The sequence below is a fragment of the Sciurus vulgaris genome (genome assembly GCF_902686455.1).
Source record: "Sciurus vulgaris genome assembly, chromosome: 10".
NCBI lineage: Eukaryota > Metazoa > Chordata > Mammalia > Rodentia > Sciuridae > Sciurus > Sciurus vulgaris.
Genome location: NC_136470.1, coordinates 78958867 through 78982371, shown reverse-complemented (window position 1 = coordinate 78982371; position 23505 = coordinate 78958867).

Genomic DNA, 23505 nt, shown 5'->3' with positions numbered 1-23505 from the left:
GTCCTCCCCATATTCTCTGGAGAGAAGATCAAGCAGAGCCAGAGACAAGCCCCACCGTGCCAGTCCTGTGCCTCTGGTAGCAGCTTGCTGTGCTGACTTCGTTTCCTCAGCTCCCTGAGTCCTGAACACCTCACCTCTAAAGTGACAACTTTATAAGACAAGAAGTGACTTCTCTTGTCTCTAAGGGAGCCATATATTTATATGTTAAAGGGTTAATAAACTGGCAAGCAAAGAGAAGAAATGTACTAAATATTAAAAAAAGGCTTTTCCTTATAGCCGAATGAAAGAAGGCATGTCCCTTCTTTTATTATTGGTTTCTCAGAGTTACCATAACAAATTACCACAAGCTAAGTGGCTTACAAAGACAGTGACTGTCAAGTTCTGGAGGCTGGAAGTTGAAATCACGGTGTCTGCAAGGCTCCCTCTGAAGGTTCTAAGGCAAATCCTTCCTTGCACTTTCCTATTTCCGGTGGTTGCAGGCACTCCTTGGCTTGTGACCACATCACTTCTGTCCCCGCCTCTGTCTTTACATGACCTTATTCTCTTCTCAGAATCTTCTCTCTGTTGTATGGCACTCATTGAATTACAGCCCACCTGGATAATCGAGGATGATCTCGTTTCCAGATCCTGAATTTAATTACATGGTAAAAGACCCTCTCTCCAAATAAAGTCACATTCATAGGTTCCAGGAGTGAAGACATGAACATATTTTAGAGGCACTCCATACATACACCCAAACGCATACTCAGAGCCAACTGGGACCTCCTAACTGTGAACAGGCTGCCGCATGGGTGCCATGGTAACCAACAGTTGCCTTCCACAAAACATGTTTCACAAACATCAAAGTTTGAATCTTCAAAGAAATCTGGGAGGCAGTTACTAGTACCCAATTTCAAACATGAGGAAACCAGGAGCCAGAGCATTGGAGTGATGTACTCAAGGTCACACTGCTTCTATGAATTAGGGGTAGGACATAAACCCAGGCCCATCCAACAGGGAAGCAACAAGACTTCTTTCTCCCTCCAGAGAAGGGGGATATTTTATTTTCAAGGAGTCAGGGAGGGCCCTTGGGCATCCATGACAGAAGTCTTCATGGAGGCACTTTGCTTTTTCCTTATTACCTCCTGCCACCCCCAGGGGCTCCCCTCTGCCAGCCCCTGCTGTGCAGAGAAAAGGCACTGAGCTGAGGTAATGTCAATCACCTGTCTGCTCCTCCCCTCCCTGAAGTGAGGTAGCACACAAGTCCTCCAGATGCAACACAGGTAGGGCCCCTCAGTGAATAAGAGAACAAATGGTTTCTGTCAAGTATGCCATGGGAGGAGGACCAGGCATCTTGTGTACTAACAGGATAGAATACTCTAGTTCGCTGACCTCCAGTGGACTAACAGAGGAGATGGTGGCCCAGCCCTGAAAGCATTCAATCTGAGTCTGGATGCTATCGGGGCTCTTGCCCCAGCTGAGACGTGGGACTAGAAGACATGGAAGGTTTTGAAGTCACAAGTCTCTTGGCAAATGGAAGAGGGCATCAGCTGTATCTGAAGCATGCCTTCCTGCTCCACGCCACAACTTGTGTGGTTCTCACCAACAGGTGATGCCAGTAAGAATCAGACACAGGAAGCCATAATTACAGAAGTTAGTTCAGGTCCTCCAAGATGCAGTCATCATGACAAGTTTAGAGGCACAAAAGACTAATGGGGAAGAGGCCTATGCAGGGTAAAGGAAAGAGAGGCTGCAGACCACAATGCGAAGGGAGTTGGTGAGGGAGGATGAGGATTACACTCCCAGCAGAGGGTCTTAGGGCCAAAGTCACCTGTTGAAGGAGTCCTGGTCTTACATTAGAAGGCCTGCTGTCAGTACCCCCACCTCACCCCACTACACTCAGCTGGGGGCAGGTCAAGGGAAGCAGGACCTCCGTGAGAATTCAGGGTGAGCCATAGTGGATGGGGGCCTTCTGACAATCATGCTGTCCTGCAGCAGAAGATCTGAGCACACAGTCAAGAACAGGAAGGAGGTCCACAGTTCTCAGTGGTAGCTCTGCTGGATTGTCCCTCCCCAGAGCATAGCAGGGCATCTGCTATGGCCGTGAACAGCTGAGACTTCCTCTAGACACATGAGAGGAGTGGTTGAAATTAACCTTCATCAGCACATTTCCAGCTCTCCCCTCTTAATGCATGGCTGCTGTTCTGGATCACCATGTCCATTTCAGAGTACAGGAAACCTCAGGGGGCTGAGGTCTAGCCACTGGGGGCTGTGGCTGTGAGCTTCCTTCCTGCAGCCTAGGAGGGGAAGTGAGGGCATTGGAGCAGGAGGTGGCACAAGAGCAATCCAGTCGGGTGCAGAGCCAAACTTCTGGGTTTTAGGAATGTGAGTCACTCACTTCACAGGCTGAGTGACACAGCCTCCTCTCTACATGCAAAAGGATCCAGCAGCAATCTCAAATGACCAGAGGGTTCCCAGAGCTTACCTTCTGGAACCTCAGACCTCAATTTAGCAAACCGTTACTGAGACCTCCTGTGTACCAAGGACATGGAAGAGGTGGTGGCACAGGCACAACTCCTGAGCTCAGGCACAGAGAGCTCACCCTCAGAGTCTGTACTTAGCTAGAGTAGCACGAAGGTGAACTATCTCCAACCTCAGGTACAGACCCTGGCCTTTAAAACAAGGTAGACAGTGAGAGCAACTGATGGGGATAGACAGAGTCCGAAGAAGTCCCGAGCAAGGGGAATGGAGCAAAGGGAAGAGCTGCAGGCTACAGGGAGATAGGGGCAGAATTGGGCAGATGACTTCACTTTTCTCGGAGGTACTGTTTGGGGAAACGCTGCCTAATTTGTTCATATCTTCCCATTCATTAATTGTAATTTCAGAAATGTTCATTGTCCCTCCATTTCAAAACCCTGCCTCCCTGGTAGTCCCAAGGGACATTGCCCTGGCTTTGCAATCCAGGTCTCTCTGCTGTTTGTGCTGCCTCAGAGAAGACTTGGGGCAGAGTGGGGGGAGTGTCTGTCTCCCATAGTTGGTGCCCAAAACAGGCTGAGGCTGCGAAGCACATGGTCATTCCAGCACCCATATAACCAAAACTCAGGGGTCATTCAGGATTGTCAATCAAAGCTCTGACTTCTAAACCTTGTTTTTTTTCTTTGAATACTGAGAATTTCTACCAGATTTGCACAGTGAAGGATTTCCACAGGCCCAGGCCAGGACTACTAGTTAGCTAACCCCATTTTAATGACTGGATTTTATTGCTCCTTCTATCATTATAGGATAGATGGCTGAAAGCAATAGTGCACACTATTAACCATTTTTGTGAGTTGGTTGACATGAGTGGTTACCTGCAAGGTTGCTTTGCAAAAACTGAGACATTACTTGCTGCTCTGTCTCTGTCTCTGGGAATATTTGCAATCTCAATGAGAACAGCTAGCAGAGAGGCAAAACATCTCAGACAGCTTTACATCCGCAATTTCAGAATCCAGCTGCTTTTTTTACGACTGGTGGCAGCAGCATTTACAGTGACTCAGAACATTTTCAGCACTTTTAAGTATAATCTCTCAGATCAACCTAAATATGTGATAGGAAATGATGCAGCACTAAATTGGACCAATACTTTATTCCAGATGTTTAAGCAAGCAAAGAGGTAATACTTAAGAAAATATACGGGAAACATACAGCAATGGAGTTTGCTTTGCCAAATGGGAAATGTACCTCCTCAAGACTCCCTCAGCTTCTTAGGGGGAGGAAATGTGTTGTAAGAAACAGCTAAATCTCCAGGAGGCCACAACCTTGGATTCAGATAGGATCTCTGGCAGGAAATGAATGGGGCATTTCATAAATGTGCCTTTTTCCCAGAGTACTGCTCAGGCGGTGCAGAGCCAAGCTAACTGGGCCTGGTCACAAGGCCTCAGTGACCAGCTCGTCTCCTGATGCTAATCTTACATCCAGAGTCCCAGTGGTCACAGTGCAGTTTATGTAATGTCAATTTCCTTGTTGTGTTTCCCATGGCTCCAGAGAGTCCACCGGGAGCACTGTCACTGGATGTGTGTCTTCGGGGATGACTGCAGAAGCCTTCTGACCAGTCTGGACTGCTCTGCCTCCTCCGAACCCTCACAGCAGCTGAGCCGCACATAAGATGGAGCCCCTAACTGGAAGCTGGAAGGGCTGAAGGGAGCAGGGACATTATGCAACTCTCCCTCCCACCCTTCTACTCCATGACCCATTCTCTCCTCGCCATTCTCAAAAGGATTGTGCAGTCTCGGAACAACTACCAGGGTGGGTGCTCATGACCTCTCAGAGAAGTCATTCAGTCCTTGGGTAAAATGTGCCTCCCTTTAACACCCACTTACAGCTCAGAGTTCTACCTCTGGCAGCCACACAAGCCTCCCCCATCTTCCATCGGGCAACCTATCAAGGGTTCTGGCTAAAGTTCCTTTCTTTCTATAGTTTCCATTCCCAGATACCATTGATTCTTCTCTAATTATTTAGCTGCATTTTCTCACCCAATGGACCCAAAGACCTTTCCTTTTCTTCCTTCCTGTTCCAGTACATCTCTTGCTCCACTGTCTTTCCTGCCATAAACCTAGCACAGGAAGGAGAATAGACTAGACCCCCAGCAAACTCTGAAACCTCTGCTGAAACCATATCCAAGATTTGCTCCCTTTCTTCTGAGACTTTTTAAATGATACTGAGTGGATTAAGGAATATCTTCAGAATATTGCATTGTTATGAAAAACTCAGAGATGTGCAACAAATGCAAGCCAAACACAGGCCAAGCCTGAGTTCCATGATCTTGGAGACCCACAGTAGATGCCCCTTGGCCTTGAGCCTCAGCACTGAGTTTCAGACACTGATGGCCAACGACTTGAGGCCTATATTTTCTGACTGCAACTTAGAAAGCAATGGGATTTTCAAAATTATCTAGACCGAAGTCTTTTTTGCAAATGAATTTTTTTGCAAAGATGTAACACAACTACAGGCAGAGAACTTAATTGTACAACACTGACAGGAGGCCTGAGTCCCCTGGCTGAGCAGCTTCTACCCCTTAGAGATCCCTGAGAATCTTTCTCAAACCCCAGTGTTCCATGGAACATAGAGCAAAAATCACTGCCCCAGATCTTGTGCTGTAACTTGGACTTGTGAAGCAATGTCACCAAACACTTTATATTTCACATCTCTTGCTAGAAGATAGGACAACTCAGACTCATAGACCCTAGGGTTGGAAAGAACCATGGACATAATCTGCCCCAATTCTCTCAGTTGACCCAAAGAAGGAATCCAGAAACCCCACCAGGAGAAGGAAATTCATAAGACTGCCGGCCACGTGGCAGCAGAGCAGGACAACTCAGGGCAGAGAAGGAGGATGTGTCTGAGAGAGGGGAAGGCCCTGCAAAAGTGACCCTGGCCCTCCATTCTCTCCTGGAGCTCTCTCCAGGCTCCAGTACCCAATGGTATCCTCCAGTGCCACATCCCTCCCTCCATGATGCTCTACCCAGGCCTGCCCTACCCACTGCTCTTCCCTGCCTCTTTCCACATCCAAGTTTATTCGTTTCCAGAATAAGCATTCTCCTCCCTAGAACTTAAACTGTTTCATGTTCAAAAGCTTGAGAGGTTTGTTATCTCTCAGATAATAGAATTTGGGTACAGATTCCTAATTATTTTCAATTGTCTAACTTATTGGCATAAATGTATTCACAATATCCTCCTGCTATCTTTGCAATATCTCAGCCTCTTTTTCATTCCTGATGTGAGTCATTTGGGCCTTCTCTCATATATTTTCTTTAACAGTCTCGCCTTAGGCGTATCTATTTCATTAATTTTTGCAAAGATCACTTGTGTTCATTTTGTTTCATTATTTATGTCCTCACCTTTATTAATTTTCTTTTTCTACTTTCTTTAGGTTTACTCTTTTATGCTTCTGCTGGTTTCTTAAATGATAAACGTGGCTCATTAATTTTCAGATCATGTTTTTAAATAAAAAACTTATTTTGATTATGTCTTTGCCAAGTTCTCATTGCAATTCTGTCAAGTTTTGAGTTATACAATTTGAAACTTTATTATTAGGTTCATGCAAGTTCAAAAATGTTATTTCTTTTCCAGTAAATTGTCCATTTCTCTTTATGTTCTGACTCATGATCCCTAAAAATGCTTTATGTCTTAAAGTCTGTTTCATCTGCTATCAGTTTTATTAGCTCACTTTTTTTTAGTACTAATTGCCTGATGTAGTATTTTCCATTTCTTTGCTATAATTTATCTGTGCCATTATGTTTTAGGTTTGCATTTAGGTTTTTAATTATTTTTAAATCCAGTTTGAGAGCCTCTGACTTTAAACTGGCCAGGATGGTTTCACTTATGTTTACTCTATTAATTGAGGAAATTAGATGTTTTTCTGTTGGGTTGTTTTGTGCTAATTTTTTGTCAGATTTTTCTCCACCTCCTTTACTACCGTCCATTCAACTGAGTGAATTTTTATTTACCTATTTCTATAACAGCTTAATGTTTCTACATTATGATTCTATTATTCTTTTTGTTTCACTTAAAAAATTATAGACTCATAGTTGATATGCAATATTTAAAAGTCACTAATAACTCTAGCCTTTCCCAGAAAGAGCAAAAACCTTAGAATAAGAACTATATCAAGCCATATTGGAATATGAGGCAAAAGAAAACAAAATCAGTCATATTGATCTTGTGTTTACTTGAAATATTAATATTTGTGCAACATGGGCTTTTTCATTAATTTTGATTTTAAAATATTGCCTTAAAATGTCCTTTATCTTGATTTTGACTTTTTTCACGTTCCTTTGTATTTCGGGCCTGACGTAAGCACAATCTATTTCAGCCCTACTTAGAATTTTAACTCTGTTGCCATTTTGCATGTTAGTTTTGCCAGTATTTTAGTTTTACTTCATTTGATTTTCCAAAATATTTTGCCTTTGCTATTATTTTGTAGTCTTTGCTTATTTAGATTCGCTGTTGTTGTTCACCATTTTTTTTTCCTGCTCATCATTGCTTCTTGCATTACACTCCTTTCTTCTCATTTGATTTTTCCTTCTTCCTGAAATATTTAAGGTTGAGTGGAAATTTCTATTAGACCTTGTGTATCTGAAAATGTCTTTATTTTGCTCTCATTCTTGATCTACAATTCCATTGGCTTAGCTACATTGTTGAGAAGTCTTCCATCTTCTTTTTCTCCCTGTAAACTGTAGGGAACATTGCTCAAGCTTATCTGACAGCAGTTGCTGACACCATGGTCTAAGTAAACCAAACAGTCTGAACAGAGAAACTGAGGTAATGGTAAAGGCTCGCCATGGAATGAAGGTCTTTGCAGTTTTTGAGACTGAGTTTGAACAGAGGGAAGGCCTCCTTCTGACATGCATCCCAGAAAGCTGTGATGTGAGCTCGCTGGAGCTGCCTTGCCTCATGCTGTGTGCTGGAGCTTGCCATTCCCCCAGTCCTTTGTCTCAGAATTCCTTAGGCATGCTTGGTTTGTTTACACTACCTGGACGCTCGATGTCTAGTTCACCTATAGGCTGACTCCGTTATACTTTAACAAGTGTGTTAACCTGATTGGATAATGTGCCTATATATGTCCTGTGCAACCCTAAATAAAATTAGATCCGTGCCTTCAGAGCTCCATCTCCGATGCCTGGGTAAGCGCGCTGGGTAAGGCTAGGTAGGGTAGGCATCGTTCGTCCTCACCCTCAGCAAACCCTCTCTGAACATCTACAGTAAACAATCTGATTCTCACAAGTCGTTTCTAAGTTTTCATCTTTGCTTTTGCTGTTCTGAGGTTTCCTTTGATGTCTCTAAGTGTGGACTTTGTTTTATTTACCCTGCCTGGAACCTCCTGTGCTTCTTTTACGTGAGGTTTGTTAATTCTTAAAAATACACAGCCGTTATCTCTGTAAATATTTTGTGGTCCTTGTCATCTTTATTTTTTGGACTCCTAAACATATACATTTCACTTCTCTTTTTGTTCTCTGCAATTCTTAAAATGTCTATGCATGTTTCCTCTTTTTAATCTCCTTGTGCTTCATTTTGGTAAGTTTCTTGTAACTGCCCTCCACTTCATTAATTTTCTCTTAAACCTTATTTATTCTTCCTTCTAACTCATCTAGTAGGTTGTTATTATTCAAATACCATTTTTCATAAGTTATATTTGCTCCTTTTTCAAATCTGCCTATAACTTTTCACAGTTTTATTCTTATTTTGGAGTTTTATTTCTTCTTTTGTCAAGTAAAATTTAAGTTTTGTATAGGTAACTCATGGATGGTTCAAAAATAAAAATAGCATAAAACATAAACATTGAAAGTCTCACAGCCACATTCCTCGCATGTCTTTACCTCAATCCCAATGGACACCAACATTTATAGGTTTTATATGTATTTTTCAGTGTTAACATAAATACAAACAGACACAGATATAAATTTTTATTTCCCTGCCACCGTTACTTAGATAAAAGTGACTCACTATATATACAGTTTCCTGGTTTGTTAGTTTCTTCAGTTAACAATTCATCCCTCTCTTCTCACCGCTACGCATCAGATGCAGAGCCCGTATTCATGTTTTCTACAGCTTCCTAACTGTGCTTTGTGTAGATGTATCATATTGTTTTTAAAACTAGTCCTCTAAAGAAGAATGTGGGCTGTTTCTGTTTTTTTTTTTTTTTTTTTTTTTTTTTTCTCTTACAAATAGTACTGTAGTCATCTTGTACATAAGTCATTTCTTCACATGGGCAAGTTCTTTATGAATTATAGGCAAACTTGCATTCTTCATCTATCGTTCTATTTCCCCAATTTTCTAGAACTCTGGTCTTTCCATTTGCTGGGTCCTCATTCTTCTGTGCACAGTGTATATTCTCCTCATCTTCAGTGTGGCTGTGTGTTCTGAGACACTCCTTTCCTCCTAGAGCCCCCCAAAGCTTGCTGTGTTTGTTTACTTCTCTATGCAGATTGAGGGTAGCAGCAGCCCAGGACCATGTTGTATTAAGGCTTGGGAGTTTCGCACACTTCTGAATAGTACAAATCCTAACCTAAATCTACATGAGACACAGGCCCTGAGTTTTCATTTCTCAAGGGAGAATTTTTCACCCTGGGCCCAGGCAGACACAGACATGCTTTCTTGTTGCTTAGCTGTACCAGTGCACGGGACCTTTCCTAATCTATATTCTCCCTGGGGTGTGACCTCCAGCATACCAGTTTGAAGCAGAGGTCTAGTCCCAGCTGCCTTCCCTCTGCAGGCCCCAGGTCTCTTCTCCTGCTGCTATGTGGGCACGAAGTCCTAGCTCCTGGTGGTATCACGGCCGCCATCATTAGCCTCTCCCAGCAGTTCCTTCCACCTTCTCCAGGAATAAGCAGCATAGCTTAGTCATGTCTGCAACTGCTGTCAGTCCCCTCCTCACTTCTGGTGCCTGGTATTCTTCCTTTCTGGCTCATGGACTTGACTATTTATTTGCAGTAACTCTAGTAATGTCTTATCCAGGTACGTGTTGCAGAAGAGTATATGTTATTCACCATTTCCCACAGTCCATTTTCCTCCTGGGTCTTATGGCAATTAACATCACCACCCTAGCTTCTGTCTGCCCAGGATGTGTTTGGCCAACACAGATAACTATTCCTTATGAGAACTGCAGGGGTTTAGGCTGGTGGAGAATCTCACACATGAAGGGTTAATTTTGGTGGCTGCCATGGTTCCTCTAGTCGAGCTGGAAGTCCAATACAATCTTTTCTCTTCCTGTCTTCTACATTGTTCTCCTTCTACTCTGATTAAAGAATCATGTGGATTGTGGGTCTTTTATCAAGCCATTTATTATCCATTGTCAAAACAGCCAAGGACGATATCAAAAGACAGATTCAATCAATCCCAATATTTTCAGAGGGAACAGAAGGTCAAGAGTGGGTAATGAAGTACTTTAGGCCACACTGGTGGGGGTGACCTTAACCAGAAGTGAGGAGCTCTTTCTGGCCCCTGACTTCAGCAGTGAGTGACTGGGGTTTTGATTTACAGTTCTGCCCTTTCCTTCTTTGTCATGATGTACCCAAGTTCACGATATGTTCAACAGGGCAATAATCCCTTTGACTCCCACTGGATGAGGGACTCATGCATTTTGCCATCCCCTGGTCTCTGAGGAGGACTGAAGGGGCATTTCTTATGCTGAAGAGCAGTGTGAGGCCCTACTCTGTGTGAAACACATCAGGGGTTGGGAGGATGTGACAAGCCACTTTAGACCGAAGGGGGCTTAAATCTCTCCTCTTGGGGCTGGAGATCTTGTTAATTAGCCAATGTCTCCCATTTCTTCTGAAAATCTATCTTCAGCTGGTCACCAAGTGACTATTAGAGTGATGGAAGTATTATTTGGCTGGGGCAGGGGGTCACTAAAGCTAGAATAGAATTGCAAAATGTTCAGTGATCTTGTGACTTCCACAGTAAGCCTTGTTGCAAGGTTATTCTGAGCCAGGCTGGGGTCATCCATGGCTCTGTCCCAGTATGAAGGGACCTTATGACATTAGGACAGTTTTGCTTCTTCTCTATCTTTCCAGAACACATGGGGTGTCCAGTACTCAGATGGGGTCCTGCCATCAGGAGAGACTGGTGGTACCTCTGGAGCAAGGACCACCAGGATATCTCCATTCCCACTTGCTGCCAACTTTGCAAAGCTGCTTCTAAGACATAATAACTGAATAAAATTATTTAAAGAATACGAAATTTTAGCAACCCAGAGTCAACAAGGAAAATGTAAGTTTAGTAACAGAAAATTCAAAAAGTCATCAGCAAACCAAAAGAATATTTATTGGAATGACACTGTTAGGCTACTCCATCATGTCTGTGCAGGAGAGATAAACGCCGAGCTAACTTATCTGTCAGCAAGATGAGGAGCAGATGTGCCATCGTAATTACCCTGGTACTTAGGAGAACTGACCTGGAATGAGGGTGTGGCAGCCGCATAATCGACTCTGAGCGCACAGCGTCCTTAAATCCACTCCCTCTGGGAAGCTGAAAGGCAGGTCACTATAATTTGAATAAGATGGAAGTCATTTGATTTTGTTAAGTTTCTTACAACACATGGAATTACAGAATCATAAAATCTCAAGGTTGGAAGGGAACTTAAAGGTTATTTATCCCATCTGATTAGGGATCTCCTTCATCATATCCCTGTCAATGGCCCTACCAGCTTGGTCTCGCCAGCTTCAGTGACAGGAGCTTTCCTCTCCCAGCAGACTGGAGGGATTACCTGTTGGCCACCAAGAGGCAGAGATTTTCCTCAGAGACCACAGTTTTTCAGACACCAATTTCCTATAATCCATGCTGAGCCTTAGGAACAGGCTTCTCCTCGCCGCTCACCATTGACTGACCTCTTGGGAGTCCCCCGAACCTTTTCCCTTGGTCTCAAGTGCTGTCACATCACTTTTTCCCACCTCTCCCCAGGCACCATTATCTCCAAAGGAAATGAAGACCACAAAGGAAAGCTATCAGCCACCTTCCCCTCTTGCTCCTGTCCATCACTTGTCTCCTTTTCCACTTGTGCCCAAGTGCTAGGTCTGCACTGATCCTTTGAAGCCTGCTGTTAGAAGGTCAATCCCAAATGCTGCAGTATTGAGAGGTGAGACCTTGAAGAGGTGATGAGGGGATTAATGCCATTACAACCAAAGTGGGCTGAGTATCACAGCAGGGCATTCTCGTCAATCCCATTCTCCCCTGATCTCTCTTTTTCTCCCACTTTCTTGGCTGTCCTCCATGGGATGGCACAGCAGGAAGACCCTGGCAAAATAAGAGTCCCCTGACCTTGGCCTTTCATCCTCCAGAACTGTAATAAATGTCTGTTCTTTATAAATTACCCAGTGTCAGGTATTCTGTTATAGCAGCACAAAGTGAACCAAAACACCAAAAAAGAAGTGTCTCTCTTCTTGATGAAAAGTAAACTTTCCTCTCTTGTTGGGAATTTGGCACCTGCTGTCATCTGTTAAATTTAAATAACCAGGCAAGCCCTCTTCTCCCTCTCATTGGGATCATTCTCAGTCCACACAAATTTTCAGGCCTTTCCTATACTTTAAGATTGCCTCTCCTAGGGAGTGCGACAATTCAAATGGCTTATCTCAGGGAAGAGGAACAAATAGGTAGGTAGAAAAGGAAACATGGAAGGTTAGTTTTGTTTTTGTTCTTGCATGGCTAGTTTAAAAAAAAAAAAAAAAAAAAGAAGTCCCTCCTCATCCTGCTGCCCCTCTCAGCAAGGCTCCATCTGCATTAGTTAGAACAGGTTGGGTTACACTGCTATGACAAACAGCCCCAAATTGAGCACAATGATGGCCCAAATCATTTTCATTCAGGCAAGGTCTTCTACAGATTAAAGTAACTCCTTAGAGCAACTGTCCTCAGTGCAGGGACCCAGCCATGCAGGCTGCTCTAATCTGATGCACCCAACTTCTTCTCAAAGCCAGGCTTCCTCCTCCTGCCACAGCAGAAGCAGCAGTAACCACTTCTAAGTCCAAGGGGCTAAGAAATGTTTCTTCTGTGTGCCAGAAGGGAGGAAAAAAACTGAAAATAGATATTTTAGAGTTTTACCACACTTCCATCAACTACCCTAAATGCACACCCATTGTGTGCTGTCCTTGCTTCCTACTTCTACTTTAAGCTTGCTCTGGCTTCTGCTCCATGCTCTTCAGAGAGTGCTCACTCTCCCAGTGACTGATGGAGAACCTGAGAAACTTGGCTTTTCTACTTCCATCACAGGAACTCAGCCACCTGCAGCATCCGCTTCCTGGACTGTGCTTTAACGTTTTGCTCTGGGCTTTCCTTTTCCTTTTCTTTCTTTTATTTATTTATTTAAAAAGTTTAATGGCCATGCATGGTGGTGCATACCTGTAACCCCAGAGACTCAGAAGGCTGAGGCAGGAAGATCCAAGTTAGAAGCAAGATTGGACACATTTCAGTGTGAATGTGTTGGGTTTTCTTTCTTTTCTTATCGTGGTAAATATATCTAACATAGAGTTTACCACTTCAACCATTGTGAAGTGTCTGGTTCTGCAGCACAAAATACCTTCACATTGTTAGGCAACCATCACCACCATCCATCCCCAGAACCCTTTCATCACCCAGAGACAAACTGTGTGCCCTTCATCAACTCCTCCTTCCCTTCTGCCCCACTGCTCTACTTCCTGTCTCCACAAAGGTGACTATTCTGGCTATCTCAGATAAATGGATATCTATCCTTCTGGGTCTGGTTTCTTTCACTTAGCATAAAAAAATTTCAAATTTATCCATATTGGGGCATATGTTAGAATTCATTTCTTTCTAAGGCTGAATAGTAATGTTTTGATAATAATAAGGCTGAATAATAATGTTTAGTTGCTTCTATATTTTGGCTATTATAAAGAAAGCTGTTGTGAATGTTGATGTACAAATAACTGTTCAAGTCCTTACATTTAATGTTTTTAAATATATCTTCAGGAGTGGAATTGCTGGATTATCTGGTAATTACCTGCTTAATTCTTTGGGGAATTGCCATGATGTTTTTCCACAGTAGCTGTACCATTTTAAACTCCCATCGATTATGCATGAGTGATCCAATTTCTCCACATCCTTGGTAACACTTTTTGTTTCCTGTTGTTGTTTGTTTGTTTGTTTGCTTTATAACAGTCACCCTAGTGGGTGTGAAGTGGTAGCTCATTGTAGTTTTGATGTAAGTGTTGGGTTTCTCTTTTATATTTGCAGTATCACTTTTTTGAAAAGAATGAAATTATGGCATTTTCTGGTAAAAGAATGGTAATGGAGAATATCATGCTAAGTGAAAAAAGTCAAACTCAGAAACTCAAAGGTCAAATGATTTCTCTCAAATGCAGAGGATAGAGTAAAATAAAGGGAAGGGGGAGGGAAGAATAGGATATCATGAAGAACCAATCAAATATAAATTAATAGACATTAATATTTTCAGAATGTTCATTGCAAACATGTTCTCTGTTTTGTTGTTTGCCTTAATTTTGTGTGAAATTTTTAATGTAAAATTTTTGTTTTATGTATTCAAAGCTAGTAATCATTTTATTGGCATCATCTAAGTTTACTTGTGTTTCCCTCTCCTTCAAGCTGATAAGTATTAGATATGTTGTTTCCTTTTTATTTCAATTCTTTAATCTATCTGAAATCAATGTGGGGTAGATAACAGTCTAATCCAAGTGTCTTCCCAGAGTTACAAACAATGGTTCCAACATCACTTATCAAGAAAGATTTCATTTCCCTGATTCTTGACCACCACTTACAACAGACACTGAGCTCTTCATGTACACCAAGATCTGTAGGGTGGACCTGTGAGGTGCCTCCCAGATCCCCCTCCAGGAATGAAGAACTTACCCACCCAGCTGCTGGGGAATGAGGGAAGGGAGGGGGATGGGAAGAGGAAATCCCCTCCTTCCAGGGACAGATTGCATCCAAGGAGTGGTCACTACAGGGCATAAGGGCCCAGCCACTTTGCCTAAAGCAGAACAATTTTGAAGTCATGTGACCTCTGGGTTTCCTGAGCTTTTGTTGGGCCCCTACCTCAGCTGACTCCCCTCTGCTCAGTCGTGCATCTCCCCTTTCCCTTCCTTCCGTGGGTGTTTATCCTCAAAACATTCCCTGCGAACATCCTGCATTTTGACCTCTAAAGTCTATGTATGGAGGTTTTTTTCCATTAATCTATTGATTTTAGCACCACATATTTTGATATTTTTTGTAGTTTTCAAATACAAGGGATTTTTTGCATTCTTAGTTGTTATCATCTGAATCTATAGAGTTATGATGTTGTAAACAAAAACCATACAAGGAATGGCAGTGTAGCTCAGTGGAAAAGCACTTGACTGGCACAGGTGAGGCAGGGCCCTGTGTTGGATCCCCAGTACCACATTACACACACACACACACACACACACACACAACAACAACAACAACAACAACATATTCACTAATGAACTCACCTAAGAGCCTCCATTCAGACATCTTCTTTCTTTTAAGACTGGCATCTTGAGCCAGGCATGGTTGCATAGGCCTGTAATCCCAGCTGCTCAGTGGCTAAGGCAGGAAGATGGCAAGTTCAAGGCCAGCCTGGGCAATGTAGTGAAACCCCATCTCAGAAAACAAAGCAATGGGCTGGAATTGTAGCTCAGTGCTACCGCTTGCTTGGCACATGTGAAGCACTGGGTTTGATCCTCAGCACCACCTAAAATAAATAAATGAATTAAATAAAGGTATTGTGTCCATTTACAACTAAAAAGATATATATATATATTTTTTTTTTAAATAGCCAAAATGAAATAAATCAGTCCCAAAGAACCAAGGATGAATGTTGTCTCTGATATGCAGATGCTAACACACAATAAGGGGAGTGGGGAGGGAAGAATAGAAGTTCACTAGATTAGACAGAGGGGAATGGGAAGGGGGGGGGGATGGGAAGAGGAAAGACAGTGGATTGAATCAGACATAACTTTCCAAAGTTCATGTGAACACACCACCAGTGAAACCCCACATGATGTACAACCACAAGAATGGGAAGTTATACTCTGTGTGCATAATACATCAAGATACACTCTACCATCGAATGTATCTAAAAAAACAAATAAAAAATATTAGAACAAAAATCAAAGCAAAACAACAACAACAACACACTAGCATCTTCCTTTCCCATCATTCTCAGCTGCAATGTAAAACATTTTTAGAATGACAAATTATTACAAAGTGGAATTAAAATTCTTGCAAGAGGCAGTATTTCATGATGTCAATGAAACTGATACTAGAATTATACTTAAATTACTTAAAAGCCAACAACTAATAAGAATCTAGTCTAAAACAGCTGAAAATTGAAAAGGGGAAATCAACAAGGTTGACAACTAGTAAGCTGTTCTGAAGAGGACTATGGGTTCACTGGCAAATCCTACCAAACCTTTAAATAGATACCACTCCTCAAATGCTACCAAGAAGTAGAAGAGGAAGGAACAATTCCCAACTCGCTTTACGGGACTAATATTACCCTGATACCAAAGCAGATAAAGATATCTGGCTAATACCCATTATGAGTATAGATGCAAAAATCCTTAAAAAAAAAAAAATACCCTTAACAACCCAAATCCAGAAGCATATTAAAAACATTATATATCATTATACATCATTGCCACTGGGATTTATCCCAGGAATGCAAGAATGATTCAACACATAACAATGGAGTGGAGCTGGGCATGGTGGCTCACAGCTATAATTCCAGCAACTCTGGAGGCTCAGACAGGAGGATTGCAAGTTTGAAGGCAGCTTCAGCAACTTAATGAGTTCCTCAGCAACTTAATGACACCCTGACTCAATAAAAAATAAAAAGGACTGGGGATGAAAATCAGTGGTAAAGCAGCCCTGGGTTAAATCCCCAGTACACACCCTGTCCCTGGAAAAAATGGAGTGTGGGTGATAGTTGGAGACATTATCAGCAAACTGGGAACTGGGGAGATGGCCAAGACTCACTCCAACATCATGCAGGACCTCACTTGTGTGGGGCACATGCTCCTGCAATGAATATAACATATATTTCAGAACACATCTCATTGCATCGTTGCAAGAATAGACAATATCAATAATCACATCAGTGACTGGAGAAAAACACCCCAGACCTCATAACTCAGGCTGGGGTGGAAGAGTTTGAAAACAGAAATAAGATACTTGCCACACAAAAGAGTTGAAGGTTGCTAGTAGTTTACACTGAAATCTGGAACACAATTCTCCTAAGCTAAGAATGGTTTCTTGCAGCTAACTACTGTGTGTAGAAAGGTTTTATATTATAATGTGCATTCTTTTCACATACTATGTAGTTAGTGTATACAGTGATTTCCCCCCAGATTTTTGAACATAGTATCTTCATGTCTTGGACCTGGTCAGTCATGCTGTTAATTACTAAACACTAAGACTTGGAATAATGTCAATTATGTAGTACACCATATTAATAGTGATGGAAAAAATCAACATGATCATTTGATGCAGTAAAAGCATTTGATAAAATCTAATACCTTTCCATGATTTAAAAAGAAACATACACACCCACATACAAAACAAATATAAAAGGAAACTTCCTCAGCTAGGTACAGTGGCACACGCCTACAATCCCAGTGTCTTGGGAGGCTGAGGCAGGAGGATCACAAGTTCAAAGTCAGCCTCAGCAACCTAGTGAAGCACTAAGCAACTCAGTAAGACCCTGTCTCTAAATAAAATACAAAAAAGGGCTGGAGATGTGGCTCAGTGGGTGAGCGTCCCTGAGTTCAAGCCCCAGTACCAAAAAAAAAGAGAGAGAGCAAACTTTCTCAACCTGATAAAGGACATTTATGGAAAAAAATAACATCATATTTATTAAAGTTACAGTCACAGAAATTTGGCAAGGAAAAGAAATTTAAAAGCATTCACTTGAGAAAGGAAGAAAAAAACTATCTATTTGTAGATGGCAAGATATTGCATATAGAAAACCCTAAACCAGTTATGACAGTGAGCTCCTATAACACCTTGGGAGGCTATGTGAGAGGCTGAGATAGGAAGGATCCCAAGTTGGAGGCCAGCATGGTCAATTTAGTGAGACCAAAATAAAAAAGGACTGCATGTAGCTCAGTGGTAGAGTGCTTGCCTAGCATGCATAAGGCCATGGGTTTGATTTGATCCCCACACAATCTCTCTCTCTCCCTCCCCCCCCCCTCACACACACACACACACACGCGCGCGCACACACACACAAGAAAATCATAAAGAATACATACATGTGAACACACAATTAGAACTAATAATAAACAAGTTCCCCTTCTAATCTGAGGTGTACTTGGTATTATTCAAGCTGGTGAGTTTTCTCTCTTCACATCTCCAGCCCTTGCCAGGAAGCCAGCCAGGTCAATCACTGTGATTATTACTGTTGCCACATTTTAAGGATGAGAGAAATGCTAAGCTTCATGCCCAAGGTTAAAGAGCCAGAAAGCATCGGTTCCTGACCTGGTATCTCTAGAGAGCAATGCTCTTCCCTTCCAGGAGGGTTCTGTCCCAGCCCCTCAGAGCCTCTCCCACACCCCAGGAAACATGCTTTCTGACCCTAGAACACAGAGCAGCCATAGGAAGCAGCAAAAATATTTATGCATATTTAAGAATATACTACAGGCATGGGGGTTTGGCACTCCCAACAGGGGAGTAAGGACTCAGGCATGAGAGGCCTCCATGAGGGGCTCAGGGGATGAAGTTCTGCTGCACATCCTGGCATTGCCAGCTGGGAAGGGGTAAATGGGAGGCTGAGCCTCCCTGGGGGCCTCCCACTGCAGCATCGGGCTGATGGGAAGCTAAACACAGAGTCAGTACATGGGGGCTCTCCCTAACCTCCACCCCACAGCTCACAGTCAAGCCCCTGGGCCCTGGAGGCAGGACAGAGGAGAGGATGGCACCTTGAGGGGCACTGGGTTACCCACCCCACTGCACTCCTGATGCTCCACTCCATATGTTTCACATGGGACTTCAAGTAAAAAATTCCATTTTAAAAATCTCCTTTAAAACACGATAAACTACTGGACTAGTCTCAGTTCTCATTGATGGCTGAAGAAACTGAGGCCCAGAAAGGTAAGGGACTGGCCCACTGCCAACCAGAAAGTTGGTGGTGCTAACCTGGGTGTGCTCTGAAGCCCTGTGACCTGGACCATGCACATCCAGGTCCATAATCCCACTCCTTAAGCTTCAGGTGCTTCAGCTTCAGGGCCGGCCTCACCTCAGGGGCTTCCTCCAACATATGTGTGACCCACAGACACCCCTCTCCCAATACTACTCTCAATACCCCTCTCCCACCCACTACTCCTCACCTCCTGGAAAGCTGCAGCCTCCCCACTCCCTGGGGGCCCTGCCCATGTGTGTAGACACCCATAGTTAGAGGCCTGGGCCCAGGGAGGTCTGTGGGATGGTGTGGGGAGGAGTATCTTAGAGAGCTCAGGGCCTGCACGGGACTCCACTGGGTTCCTTCCTCCCTCTGCATCCAGACAGCAGCAGACGTATACCTGGGGAGTGACAGCCAAATGCAAGGGGTCCCTACCCACCTTGGCCTGGTCTCCCTGACCACCCTCTTCCCTCAGCTTGGAGCACAGAGCCCAGGGCTCTCATCCAGGAGCCTCATCCAGGCTGCAGTTCCCTCTACCTCATCTCTTGGGGCAAACATACAAAGGCAAAAAAGAGAGGGAAGTTCCTAGAGGATCCCAGAGGCCCTGGAGAAAATCCCAAAGGAAAGAAACAGGGAGTGTCAGGGTCTAGGAGCTGGGGTAAGGGCAGGGAGAAGACCCAGCTTCACCCCACCCGCATCTGAGCCTCTGGTTTACCAACTCACTTGGGTGCATAAGTGGTCAAATACCAGTAGCTGGCATGGCCCTGGTCGAAGGGCTTGTTGCCCTGGAGGGATCTTCCCTGGAGGGAGATGGGGGTGGAAGAGGAGCTCAGAACCCACAGGACTGGGCAAGGCCACCTCCCAGTGACCCTGCCTAAGTTTGTCAGCTAAACAGGGGCTCAACCCAGGCCTGTAGCAAGACTCCAAGGGCAGGGAAGCCCAAGAGTGACCCAGGGCCCCCTCCTTCCTGGGCTCCTAGGACAGTGACCTCCCTGGACCCACTTGTGAGTCCCTCTCCCCAGACAGTGCTGACACTGCACCTCCTCTCCTGCCTTCCCAGGGCTCCCTCGTCACCCTGCACCTCCCTCTGCAGCATCCTTGCTCTGTCTCCATTGGCCACTTGTCCTCCCACCATGTCATCCTTCCAGACACCTTTTAAGATCCTCCTGGTGCTGCTCAACTGCTCCAAAGATGGTGTCACCACCCTGTTCCCATTTCACTTTCCCACCTCTTATTTTTTCTAAAATTGTGCCTTCAGTGAATGTCCCTATCTGGGAGGCAGTGGCAGTGGGGAGGCCCAGTCATATTGTCCTAGTCAAAATTCACATGCCCAGGAAAATCTGGGCTGAAGGCCTTCAGTACACAAAGCAGTAAAGGTCAAGCTCAAAGGTCAAGTCCGACTCGGACACTGACTGGCTTCTGTTCTCCCTTATGCAACTTGTCCCTCCCCCCACTCCATCCATCAGCCTCAGTCCCTCTCTGGAAGGGCAGGTTGCGTCTCACCCCAGCTTCAAGAGCTTTAGCGAGCAAAAGTTCTGTCACAGTAGGAAGTGACCCGGCAGCACCTCTGTCCTGTCACAGTGGGAAGTGACCCAGCAGCACCTCTGTCCACCCCCAACTCTCCCATGGCCCATGCATGAAGACTTTGACCTTCCCCACTATTCTCCACTTGGAGGAACTAGGATTCCACATCAGGACAGCTCTGGAATATCCCACCATGTCCAAAAGCAACGGGAGCCATTGTGTCCTGTGAGGTTCTGCCTCCTTTACGGTGCTCATGACACTTAAGAAACTAGTATCCTGCCAGGCGCAGTGGCACACGCCTGTAATCCCAGTGACTCGGGAGGCAGAGGCAGGAGGATTGCAAGCTCAAAGCCAGCCTTAGCAACTTAGCAAGGCCCTCAGCAACTCAGTGAGATCATATCCAAGATGAAATATAACAAGGATTGGGGATGTAGCTTCAGTGGTAAAGCACCCCGGGGTTCAATCCCTAGTACCAGAAAAAAATAAATTAATAAATGGTAGAATATTAAAAAATTTATAAAATTTTTAAGTTTAGAGAAAGAATTTTTTATGAAATGTGTATGAAGTATAGAAAACATTGATTTACATAAGATATAGAAAAATGCATAAAGGAATTATAATTAATAAATTTTAAGAACTGAGCAGAAAACTTGAATACCTTCCTCTCCCCACATGGAACCCTGTCAGACATGAATAGAATCCAGCAACTCTGAAGCACCCAGACCAGCCTCTCACTGGCTCTACTCCTGGGGCTCCTCCTCCAATTCTGTGTCTCAAACGCCCTCACACTCCACAGGACCAACATCAAGTGGCATGTTCTTCTTGCCCCATCTTCTGCCCACCTTGCTGCTGCCTCTCCTTCCCCAATCCTGGTGGGGAGAGGATCAGGGCATCACGCTTTGTCTCCGTTCCTTTCTTTTCTTCTATCCCCAAAGGTTGATTCTTTGTTTGTTGGTTCACTCATTTATTCAGATTGCTTTTCTTCATGTGCTGGGGATTGAAGAACCAGGGCCTTGTACATGCTAAGCACAGGTTCTACCACTCAGATACACCCCCAGCCACACAGGGCATCAAAAATGCCTCAGTCAAGCCAGGCACGGTGGCACACGCCTGTAATCCCAGTGACTGTAAGCCCAGAGACTGAGGCAGGAGGATTGCAAGTTCAAGACCAGCCTCAGCATCTTAGTGAGACCCTGTTTCAAAATAAAGAATAGAAGGGATTGGGGATGTAGTGTAAAGTGCCCCTGGGTTCAATACCCAGTAGCAAAACAATTAAGTCCAGTCCCTGCACTGGGGGCTGATAGCACAGTGCTAACAGCACGGCCAGCCTACTTTCAGGGTGGTGAGGGCAGCTGCCACAGGAGAGGCCAGGGGAGCACAGAGAGAGGGTATCATGGGAAAGAGCAGGCAACCCAGCCCACAGCACCAGGTACATGCAGAGGAGAAGCCCAAAGTGTTGAGCGCCAAGACATGCAAGAGGGCTGTTCCAGCTGCTTCCTGCTTCAGAGTCTGGTCCAGTCCAGAAAAAGTGGTCTGAGGAAGGCCTGCTGGCTTTGGCCATTGAAGAGAGCATCACTGTGACAGCAAGGACAGGGGCTGGGCTGCTGTGGGCCAGGAAGTGAAGGGTGGGGCTAGTGAGCAAGGTCAGCTCTTTGAGGGAATAAGGCACAGAGGGTACAATAGGTGGAGGGGAGGCCTGGGATGTTAAGGCGGGGGGTTGCTTGACTTTTAAAATGAGCCACAAACACTAAATGACCACAGGGAGGAATGGTAGTAATGGTAACAGCAGCACATGGGGCCCTTTCTGGTACCTGCCCCTGTTCTGTGTCTTAGGCAAATTTACCCACACGTCCCTGTTTTACAGATAGGGAAACTAGAGACCAGGTGGCTCAGTAGCTTACCCAAGATCTCCCTGCTGGTGCGTTGTAGAGCTGTGAATTGGACTTACATGGTCTGGCTCCAGAGTCCTTGCTACCAACCACCCTGCAGTGACTCCAGGAGTCACTGCAGTCAGAACAGAGTAGGGAGGGAATGAAAGTTGGAGCTGGAATCAGTGCCTGAAATGGGCACTGCAAGCAATGGAAAGGAGCCCTGCCTGGTGAGTCCCAGAGTGCAGACCACATGTAGGTCCCTTGAGACTGGGGAAGCTGGATGTGGAGGGCCTCACTTTGAGCAGAGGAGGAAGGGCAATGGCCTGTGACCTGGGGCTGGAAGAAGCACAGGATGGAGGGAGGGAAAATGCTGCCAGGCAAACTAAGTGATGGCTGAAGCTGGAGAGAGAAGACAGCACAGGGCTGATGAGTAAGGGCTAAGCAGAGGAGCCACAGATGGGAGGGGAGCCAAATATGGCAGTGGAGGAGAGAGAGGTGACTGAAAGGAGGAGGTGATGAGCAGACAGGCTCCTCTGTCTTTCCAGCTGTCTGGGGTCTGCAGCTTCCCCCTCCCCCATTCATGCTGCCCACCAGTCTTCCTGAAAGAGCCTTTAGTCAAGTCATTGTCATACTAAAGGAATCCCATGGCAAAGATGCCCACTCTTAGCATTCCTATTCAACATGAAAAAGAAAAAGAAATAAAGACACAGGTTGGAAAGAAAGTAATGAAACTGACTTCACAGATGACATGATTTTACATGTAGAATGAACAACAACAAAAAATGCTGGGGTGGGGAACTCAGCAGTACAGCACCCTGATTCAACCTCCACTATGGGAAAAACTCCTGCTCTTGGGAAGGTGCTATGAAGAAAATGAAATGACCAGCCACAGATGGCAAGAAAAAAAAAAAAAAAAAAAAGACTTGCAAAACATAGAGTTGCATCCAGTATAGAGAACTCCTAAAACTCAGTGAGAAAACAACCCATTTTTTTAAAATAAGCAAAAGATTGGCACAAACACTTTACCAAAGACCTACTGATGGTCAATAAGATATGAAAATATGCTCAACATCATTAGTCATTAGGAAAATACAAACTGAAACCTTCATGGGATACCACTACTCATTTATTAGACAGGCTACAATAAAATAAATAAATAAATAAATAAATGACAGTGTCAAATGTTGGTGAGAATGTAGAGCAACTGGAATTCTCATACATTGCTGGTAGAAATTAGAAGTGGTACAGTTGTTTTAGAAGACAAATTTGGCAATTGCCTATAAAGTTCCATACCACATGGTTACCTTATGACTCAACAATGCCACCCCTAAGAATTTACCCAACAGAAATAAAAACTTATGTTCACATTCCTGTACACCAATGTTTGAAGCAACTTTATTTATAACTTCCAAAAATTAGGAGGACACAGTGGCCCACACCTGTAATCCCAGCGGCTTGGGAGGCTGAGGCAGGAGGAGTGCAAGTTCAAAGTCAGCCTCAGCAATTTAG